Source organism: Myiozetetes cayanensis, unplaced genomic scaffold (genome assembly GCF_022539395.1).
Source record: "Myiozetetes cayanensis isolate MyiCay16 unplaced genomic scaffold, myiCay2020 scf9, whole genome shotgun sequence".
Classification (NCBI taxonomy): domain Eukaryota; kingdom Metazoa; phylum Chordata; class Aves; order Passeriformes; family Tyrannidae; genus Myiozetetes; species Myiozetetes cayanensis.
The window spans coordinates 32,558,687-32,569,651 of record NW_026088185.1 but is presented as its reverse complement, the minus strand read 5'-3'; positions in this window follow the sequence as shown (position 1 = coordinate 32,569,651).

Sequence of the window (10,965 nt, the reverse complement as noted above, 5' to 3'; positions counted from 1 at the left end):
CCGCTACAGCCCTGCCCTACAAAAATAGAGCCCTCCATGTGTGGAACTCCTGTGGTCAGAGCAACTCAAACCTCACTCTGGGGAGCTGCTGTGGGGGTGTTTCAGTCCTCGAGGATCTTTGTCGTGGGTCGGGGGAACACGTCACAGGTTGTGCACTGATACACTGGAGAGCTGTCCCTCCACACCAGCTCCCAGCTCCAAGGGCAGACACTCTGTGTGTGTCTGTGTTTGAGATGGAAATGATAAAATCATCCATATTTGACTTCTACTCATTGTGCTCTACCAGCACTAGGAATGAAACAGGTTTTCTTATCTTACACTTTCACAAGCATTGCACTCCTTTCTTTTCAGAGTAGACACAAGTAGAAAGGCACCAACATGTACTAATAAAGAACTTTGCATCTGCCTATTTGTAGTTAAAATATTTCTTACAGAAATAAAGTGTGAGTCACTCCATTATTTTCTCTAGTTTCTCTTGTATTTTTTTCCCTGGATGATAAATAAGTCTCTGAATCTGGTACTATCCCTGTCTGAACTGAGCTAGGACAAATTTCCCCTAAGGCCCCCATTTTCCTCTCCATTTTCATTTGTCATTCTGCTCAGCCTGCAGCAATTCAAACAGACCTGCTCCTTGACTGAGAAATCTTCACCTCTTCCTGTGCACCAGGAGAAGGTTGCTCTTCTATGGTTATGTGACAACTGAAAATAAAAGAGAGGGACTATCAACTCCATCTGTCACCATCCTTTCATGCTCTTGTCCCTCAATGACCCTGCTGTCTGTGTTCCTATTTATTTACTTCTTCTGAACTTACTGTTCATTTTCCCTCTTTGCTGCTCCTCCCTCTCTCCACTGTTTAACCTGACTCTTCCCGAAGCAGCCCCCATTCCACAATAAATAGCTGTTCACTTCAAGGTGATTCCTCCACCTTGGGAACAACAGCAGGATCCAAGTTGTGCTTGACACCATATTCCTTTCCTAACTGACCACATTACTTCTCTGAAAAGCCAGATGTATAAGTTAGTCTGGCTCTTAGGGAGTTTAAACCTCTGTTTCTAGCACTTTCAAGTAAATAACTGAGCTGATATTGCTCCTCCTGTTATTTCATGTGTGACATTTTCTGCTGGACAAGCTGTTCTGGGACAGTTGTACCTGTGCAAGAATTGTACATACAGCTGTATTTTTGCATGTTTCCCTTTTATCCTTTACCGTGAAGTTTACTGCCTTTTAAGTTCTATTCTGTGGTCACAAGTTGTCTCTCTGAGATGGAATTTACCTGCATGGGAAGTGGTTTCTGTATCACGAATATTACAAAGAATCACAGGCAGATTTACCAGTGTTTTGTTACCCAGAACTGAGAGCCTTTCCAGGGACTTCACAGCAAAGACTGGGCACGAGGCCAGTCAAACACTCACTGCCATTTCTTGTCCTTCTCTCCCTGACTGGGGTTTAAGAAGCTGCACAAGTTGTGCTCTGCAATCAACCAGACTTTATGTACAAGTAGAAATAACCTGTTGGTTTTTATCACGTTACTTCTATTTCATTGTGTACATCCCATTTATAAGGACAGATATAAGCACATATTCAATTTCCACAGCATTTAATATTAAAAGATATTCTGGCAGCATCCAAACTACCACACTTAACAAGACCAACCTTCCACTGGACTTGTGACTGTGTGTGTGTTCCCCAATATCTAACACAACGTGTTTGAAGTGCAGCCCTTCCCTCCGTGGGTACTAATTTAAAAATCAAAGTCTAAGGACACAATTAGACTGTGCCTTTACCGTGTCAGGCACTGACCTCCTCCTGACCCCCAGATTCTGGCTCTGTATGTTTACAGTTTGCTTTTACTTGCCCCTTCTTGCCTTTGATTGCTACCTTTGCCAGAGGAAACCCCCTTCCACTGGCAATAAGACAGATGATGAAAAGGCCCTTCTGTCTCTTTGTTCATGAAGTTTGAATTGTTTGTGTTTGACTTCTGCTCAGAGACTGACACTGGTTATGACTGGCCATTCCTGAATCTTCTCTACAGTGGCATAGGTTGGACACTAAAATCTGACATTTGTGGCTGAAAATTTCTTCTCTCTTAGAACCAGATCAGGATTTTATGAACTATTCAATATTACTTCATCTTTAGTAACCAGAAAAGCACTCTCTCAGCAGTTATTTCCACCTCACATAAAACTGCTCTTGCTACTCAAATTGCTCCTGAAACCCTAAAGAAAGAGACATAAACTCTTTCAAATTTAACAAAGAATGCATAGCATGAAAGTTACACAAATGCGTAGATTCTGTGATCATCAGATATGTGATATTTCAACTTCCACAGACATTGCAGCTATCAAAGGAACAGAATTTCAGATCAGGACCTAAGATAATGGGACTGAACGGGGTCAACAATCCCAACAAATCTGTCAAAGCAGACAATTGTTAAAATGCTCTTTTATTGGGAAACTGTTCCTAAAGCTTGTTCCTGTGACAGTTCCCAATTTTGTCATATTTTTACAGTGTGTATTCCCCATATTACATCCAGCCCTTTGTGTGCCACCACTGGCCCCAGCATTTCTTTTCTTTCCCAGATGTCTCCTGTCCTGCTTCATTGTCCCTTCCAGCATTCCTTTTGTTAACTGAGGAAAGGAAGCTCTTTCAGTCTCTTCACACAGGAGCAGCTCTCCATTCTACACTTCACCCCAATCATCCTCCTGCTCACCTGTCCCATTTGAATTCAGTTTTTCACATTAAGAGTTGCAAAAAACATTTCAGAAGACACATTTCCAGGGCTGTGTTTGGCACCAAGAGTGCTTTGTCCCTTAGGTACATTTTTCTCTCTTTAGTAAATACGCATTCGACAAGCAAAGACATCACGCTCTCAGCTGTGCACAAGAAATTCAGACTCATCCTGCAACTGGCTCATGTGTTTGTGTCTTCTCACTTCTGGCTGAGGATATCCTAATTTCAACAGTGACACCTCATTTTCCACCAGCAGTGCTGTCAGTAGTTAACTGCTTTTTGTCCCACAGCTGATGCAAAACAGTGAGTGGAACTGGTTGCACTGATGAGGAGCTCACTGATTGCCTTCCTGCCGCCCACTGGTTCCCTCGGTGTCAGCACTGTTATTTTCCTTTATAAACCCCTTGTTCACATTAAATACATGCTATTAATTCTCTAGGTTAATGAACTAAGCTAATCAGCACTTAAAGAGCATCATATGAAATGCTTCACTAAAGTCCAGACAAGTGGAAGCTAATGTATTTCATTTGCCTAGAAAATTAATTATCAATGAAAGCTAATATGTAGTGCTCCAACAATATCTACCCTCATAAATTCAACTTCCTTTTTACTCTGTTTTTCCATTTACTCCCATGCTTCTAAATATTCTTCACCCAGAGGTTGTTGTGAAGCTTTGCATGCTAATAAGGCAAGTAAAGCAATATGAGCCCAAGTCATTGTTTTTAGATGTAGGTCCTGCATTTGCCATTCAGTAATCACCTTTCTTTGTCCTGGTTTTTTACAGATTTTTAAAACACTGAGTGTTTCAAGGCTTAACAGTCCTTTCAGTATTTGATGGAGCTGATATGATTCTTCTGATCTTCTCGAGCTTTGCTTCCACACCCAGCAGAGCAGTTTCCATTTCCACATCTCATTCATACTCATTCATGTGGGGTATCTCCCTTCACCTGTGTCTGCTTGTTCAACACCTCCAACGTTTTTGAAAGGTGAGAAAAATCTATAATTAGTTCCCCCCTCAGCTGAGTTACACCTTTCCTTCAACCAGACTTCAATCCTTTGTAGATCTATATCAAAGCAGCAGAGGAGGCTTCACAGGCTACTTCATGGAAAATAAATATCCCACTTTTTACTAAAATGCATTTAGAAACCCTTTTGCGACTGACTTGTAAGATACACGCTGAAAACAGATCAAGTCTTAATTCCTAAGTGCATTTTGACAAGTCCAGGAAGTGGAACAGTCTCTTTCCAAATGCACTAAAATGTCAGATATTTTGCATTGAATGTGACGCCAGACTGAAGCGGTTTCTGAGTTTGGTTTCAGTTTGAAACCACACAACAATCAATCCTTCCCGAAAGGCTTCATTTTGGTGGAATAAATGTTATCAAGCAACTTTGCTTTAACATCTTCTTTGCTTAGAAGAGAAGAGGGAATCTAAAACACAGCTTTCAAACCACAGAGCAACCGTTGAAAAACTTAAAACCACAGTACCCAAGAAAAGACTGAGCCTATGATTACCTAACACAAAGTGTGGTTTAAGCTGGGCATCACACCAAGTTTTTCACAGAAACCCACGGGGAAAATGGAGTATAAGTATCCATGGTTACAGTGACCCCTGCCTGGCACATGAAGAGATCTTTCTAGAAAAAGCCAGGTAGAAACATTTATCAGGGTCGTCAGAAGCAGCAAAGCTTCTTCCTGTTTTTATACGTTAAAAAGAAGAAAAAAAAAAAGAAAGAATATAATTTGGTACAGACCGTCCTGAACACAGACTGTAACCCAGGAGTATTTTTAGAATTCCCCTCTTGTATGTTTTTCTCAATATTCACTCCTTACTGAAAAATAACCTCAAAAATATTGAACCACCTACCTAAAATAATGGCAAATTTCCAGAACAGCAAATTCATTTATCAAGTGAGTATTTAAAGGCTAAATTCTTCCTTCCCATGTGTAGTTGCACTGAGCTGATGAATGAAGGAATGGGATTGTGGACTACAGTGTTAATGGAAAAAGTTTGAAGTGTAAAATTCAGCTAAACTGGAAGCATCACTGGTAAATATTTACGTTTGGGGGAGGTTTTTTTAAACACATGCTGGTGCATAACAGGTATAGTGAAGCGTGAACTGCCGGGCACACGTGACCAGGTACACTCATGAAAACTCATTTTCCAGATGCTTCTCTGCTGGGTGCTCTGATCTGGAGGGAGAGTGAAAAAAAGAGCTGATCTGATTTCAGGTGGTGACTTCTCCTCTCCCTGGCAGGGAGGAACTAAGCTACTTCACCTTCAGGTCCATGTACAAGCCAAATGCAAGTTCCCCTCCTCGTGCAGAAGGAAAAGGCAGGAAGAGATTTTTAATGCCCTTTATTTTCTAGGATGCTCCTCTTCTATTCTTTATGCTCCTCCAGGATTCTGCCTCACCTTCTCCTGAAGAGGTGAGGGCTCCACAGTTGCTCAGATCAGATTGTTGCTGAATTGATCTGACCTGGACCAGGCACCACGTGCTGTCACTTTTCTGTCAACCCAGCCAGAGCACACACCACGATGTTTGGGAAGTCTTTGATCCAGTCATCGTGGAAATTGTGTGGATGATGCCTGGGTCAGCACAAAGCTTGCCCAAAGTTGCCTGTTCAACTTCCAAAAAATTAACTTGAACCAGCAAGATGAAAGTTTAGCAAGTTCAGTTGTAAGAAATCAGCTCTTTGTATACCATATGGCTCTTAATGTGGTAAGAGATACCCTGAAAATTGGATTTACCTTCCCATTAAATCAGAAAAAGAGATTCAACATCTCAATAATTTCTTCAAGCAGTTCTCTTGCTTTCATAGAGGTCAATCACCTAATGACTGAGAAGAAATCCTGCTCTGTGACCTCAGGGATTATTTGCAAAGATTAGGCCCCAAATCCTGCCTACCAAGTTTTCCAAACAGCAAGAGCAAATGTCACTATTCATAACAATTCAGTTCAAAATAATAAGCATGTGATATCATGATTGTCTCACTGGTAATTAATGAATAGAGAAAGGAATGGACCTGCCATAAATATTCCTACATTTGCATCCTTGTGTTTGGCTATAAATAAATGGATATGGCAGGCTGTGTATGTGTATTTATTTAGGGTATTTCAGCAAGTCCTGTACAGAGAGGGCTTGACAGTAGGACCAAAAGTTTGGCAACATCTGATGGAGATATATTTTGGTTGCTTTAGAAATGTTTGGTCATGATTTCAACAGACATCAAAGGGATGGACAGTTACCAAGTGAATGCTACCAAATACATTGCCTAAATAGGAAGCACTGACTCAAAAATGTAAAGCCAGTCTTATCCTGCACATACCTCAGTGGCACATGGCAAACCTGGCTTCCAGCAGTAAAAAAAATGTTTGGAATCCTGAAGTGAAGGAGAGATCCAAAGGAAAGAAACACTAGGAATGCTCATCAGTGAATCTGGGCGACCTCCCCACTGGCTGAATGGCAGATCCCATCCCCGGTTTTGAGAGGAAGCAGAGACAGGAGCAACCCCTGGCATGCAGGTTCTGAACTATCCCAGCTGACATTCAGCACCCACATGCACAGACTTCACTTCAAAGCTGATGCAATAAAACTCAAACATTGGAGCTTCAGGCTGCTAAACTGAGCTAAACAGGAAGAGTGGTTGCTCCTACTCTGCTGTCAGTGCCACTTTTTTAGACAAGTGGGCAAATGAGGCAAGTGACGTATTTCAACAAGCTCAGAAGTTCACAACGTGTGAAAAATCAATAACTACTACGGCTTCCAGAGAAAGGAAGTAGAAGAAATGTGTGAAAATGACAAAGAAACAATGGCACATTCTAGAATACTTTGCTACATCCCAAGCACACGGTTCTGCAGACACCCTTTCAACAAAAGATGGATCAAAAACTGTCAGGGCGGAAACACGACATCAAAATGCCATTTCCACTGTGGAGAGCAAGTGGGTTTAGTGTACACAAAGGTGTGGGATGTGTCCTGATCCAGATAGCCCTGGGCACTGCTGGTAGCAGTGGTAGGAGGACATGGACTGATGGACCCATTTGAAGTCATGGAATAATTCAGGCTGGAAGGAACCTCTGGATTCAAAGCTAGGCCAGGTCACTCAGGGCCTGCTCAGCCTATCAGCCTCCAGGCACCTGTGTCCTGTTTACACTGGCAGGAGCAGTAACCCAGATGTAACTGGGTGCAATCCCAGATGTAACTGTATTTCTAAAGCTGTCTACTCAGAAATCATGAGATTGTGCCACTATTCATGTATTCATGAATATCTGAACTAGGTTTTCTAGTTTATCCCTGTGCTCTTAAGACAGGAGTGTAGCATGCCCTTAGCACAGGTCCCAGAAGCAAATCCCCTCCTTTTTAATCCAAACTGAGCTAGAGCAAGTTACTAAAGGAATTGTACAGCATAAAAGGACATAACAAGAAACACATCTCATAGTTAAACAGAAATCTATCTGAATGCTACCTGGTTATAGGAAACTTATATTTGTGATATAATTACGTAGGTTTTACTTCTTTTTAATAATTCTGATCTGATTGCAATTCTGGACAAAACCCCACATTTCAACTGTGTCTCCAGAACTGTTCTACTATAGAATCATCAAAGATAAAACCTTCAGCTCCAGTGATATGCAAATGAAGACATGTTTGTTAAAAGGATTAACCAAGTTGTTCAAAGCATCTTTTTAGTCTACTCTGCTTCCAAACAAACAATAAACTGTCCTCATGCAGTGAGATTCACTAACCCATAAACACAGCCAAATGGAGGAAGAAGAGCAGAACCTTAATGAGTTTGGTCCCCTTTGACTTTTAGCTGATCAGTGTCACCAATAATTTCAACAGGCTCTAAAATAAGCACTTTCTGTCTTCAAAGTGCCTTGCAAACATCAACCAATTAATCCCTGCAACTCTCCTCTGAGGTAGGTAAGTAGGTATTGTTATCCCCATTTTACAGTTGGGTGCACACAGTCAGAGGGTTAAGTGATTTGCTGCAGGCCACAGATGGAGGTGGGATTAAAACACAAGAGTCACAAGGATTCTTTTTAAGGGACAGCACTTCTTTTTTTTTTGTGCTGACTTTTCTGTGCTGACTTTAGACATATTGGCCTCATGGCAACACTTAAAGGAAACAAAATAAATTCTCCTTGTTAGAAGCAAGGAACCATCAAGAAATCTGGCTGGTTTTATGCCAGTGATGAAAACAATCTTGCCTTATACAGATGAAAGGTTTCTCCTTTAATTTGGTTCTGATATTCAAGTATCCTTTTCATAAGGAATTACATCATCTGTGGTGATGTAACATGCTACCAATTCAAAGATATGTCCTGCTCCTTTGCAGGTTTTGTTCTGTCTTTCTGCTTTCCAATCTGTAAGTTTAGGTGGCTCCCTGCCCTTAAATTAGGCAGACACTTTCTTTCCAGGATCAGGGTAGCAGTTGGTTGGCTTGTTCCACTGCAGCAGAGGCAGAAAGAAATGGAGAAAGGCAGCTCTGAGAACCAAGAGCAAAGAAAGCCATTAAGTGAAACCCAACGCCAGCGAAGCGCCTGTAACCCTTCCAACAGGCTAAGATTGATACCTCTCCCACCTCAACAGAAACATCAGATGGAAAAGGGAGAGTGTATCCTTTTCCTCTCTGTGTATACAACTTCAGGCCACTGGGACTCCCATTTGTCATTAAGTCAATCCAGTGTATTGTAATAAAAGTTGGAGTTTTATCAGGAAACCCCTTTCCATCCAGCGGCAAGTCCGCAGTGTCAGTTCCTGGAATACTTCTCAGGACAGAAAAATCCACTGCTTGGAGCTGATGCCTCACAACCCCTGAGCACGTTTTCTGTCATGTTTTTCAGAAAATGCTCCCCCTCCTTTCAGAAGCTTTTCAGTACAGGAACTGACATGCACAGAGAAAATCAGTGAATGGTTGAAACTTATTCACTCCCTACCATACAGAACAGTATTTTCAGCCCTATTGCTGTATTTTTGTGATGTGTCCTGAAAGTAGAGCTCCATTAATGCTAAAAAGTTAGGAACAATTTATTAATACACCAATGCAATTAATACATGTTAGTATTCATCTATTGCATAAACCAGGGATCATATCCCCTTTGTGTCAGCTATTGCCCACAGGTAATGGTCTCATCAGACTTTTATTAGCTAGAAGTTTACCTTGTTAAAGACACTTGTGAAGCTTTCAGATTAAGTAAATCATTTAACATAGTAAATCAAATGCAATTTGTTTTTCCTGCTTCTGGGGATGCTGAATCAAAAGGGTATTTTTCCTTTAGAAAGGTTTGTTAGAAACTACTTTGCTCTTGCATGACAAGCACTTATGTCTCTTTTCAGAAGACAAAAAAAGAAAGTTAATAATTCACAGCTGAGGAATTGTGCTGTCAGCACAGCAGTGTAAGAACACGTAGGATTTTGACTCTCCAAGGACATGTTTTCAGTAACAAAAATATGTATTACATGGGTTAGGAAAGGTCTGATTTTCACAGTAATTCTGTGACCAGAAAAACATGTAATGCAAAACATAAGCTTGGAAATTGCTATTTGCTAGCTCTGTCTTAGGAAGATTTGTGGCTGACTCTGAATTACATGCTCTGCAGAAACACCTCCCTTCTTTTATCACTTTGGAAATCATTAACTTGCCCTGGATGGTCCTCCGTGCAACAAAGGAAGTTTTCACATGGATTTTCTGATAGTGGAAACAAAAGAGATCACAGATAGCAAAGTAGCAGTGTGAATGACAGTGTTAGAGGACCTTCATCCAAACACATTTCAGTGACATCTCATCAGCTGGGTATCAATCCCCATATTTCCCAGCACTCAGCACTGCAGTGCCCCAGGGCTAATCCAGGGAAGCAGATCACTCCACAGTTCCAAATTTCTTAGGTTATCTAGGAACACAGATAACTGAGTGACGGTTCCATATCCCATTAATTAACATAATCAGTTTTACATGATAATCTCTGCTGTTAGGGCTCCACCTGCACGGTACAATGGAGGTGTGGGAACATTTGCCTACTTGGGCACAACTGCACTGGCAGCTCAGTGCATCCCTGCCCCACATGCCAGTGCACTGCCTGCTGTCCACCCAACAAACAGCCAGCTCCCAAACCTGTCCCATAGCTCCAGAGTTCATGTGCACAGATCTTTGGCTCATTTTGTTCCCAGGTTTGCAGGCTCAGGGGGCAGCAGCAGCATCTCCCAGCTGAGAACTGCCCAGCACCTGCTGGTGCCGTGAGCTGGGCATCCTCCACAAGGGAAAGAGGGGGAGAGAATTATTTAGACATGATGCTGCTCATTTGTCTATAGAAATCCCTCATTTGCTCATTTATCTGCCTGGCCATCTAATGCTGTGCTGCACATTCTTTACGTGGAGCAGGTACTTTGCTAGTGTTGTGTTTAAAAAGTAGGTTCTGTGGAAAATAAGGAACAAATACCAATAATTATACTTTTCTCCCACTTGTTTTTGAAAATGTTTGGCAGAGTAGATTTCTGGTATTGTAACTGAAAAGGGGGATTCAGGAGAAGATTTTTTATTTCTGTAGAATTCTAGCACGGTATCCCTTTCAAATTTTTCCAGGGTATAAACTCAAGAGTAGATACTGAGTTTTCTGAAGACTGGTATTTCCCATCTTATAATCAATTACAGTTTCCTTTTAATGCAACTTGTATGTGATTTTCCAGACCTACTAGCAAAATATCAATTACTATCAAGCTAAAATGTAGTTAAAGTACACAATCATACTATAGGCCATACCTTAAACACCATATTTTTAAAGATAACCATTATTTGGTTATTAATCATAACCAAACTCATACTCACTGTAGTGCATGAGAAAGATTTCTAAAGCTTTTAGTAAGACAGTAATTCTTGTCAAATACCTGGAAATAAGACTTGCATCTAAAACTGGTGTTTTAATTAACTGGCAGCATGTAAACTGGTAATGGGGGCATTTAATAATGAAACTTTCGTCAAACTTCCACTTTTTTCATCCCTCGAAGCTACCAGGGTAATTTGAGCATATTGTTATCACATAAAGAATACTGTTTTCATTATTCTTCTTTCCACTCCAAATTCCAACTGTAAAGAGCAAATCCATCCAACTGAACCAGTAATTCCCAACAGAGTTACTCACTGTGGTGGGAGCTGTGAAAGTGAGGGGGCACACACACTCCACACACTGTTCTAAAAGTTTCACTGTTGGGGGTCCCCTCCTCCAAGGAGT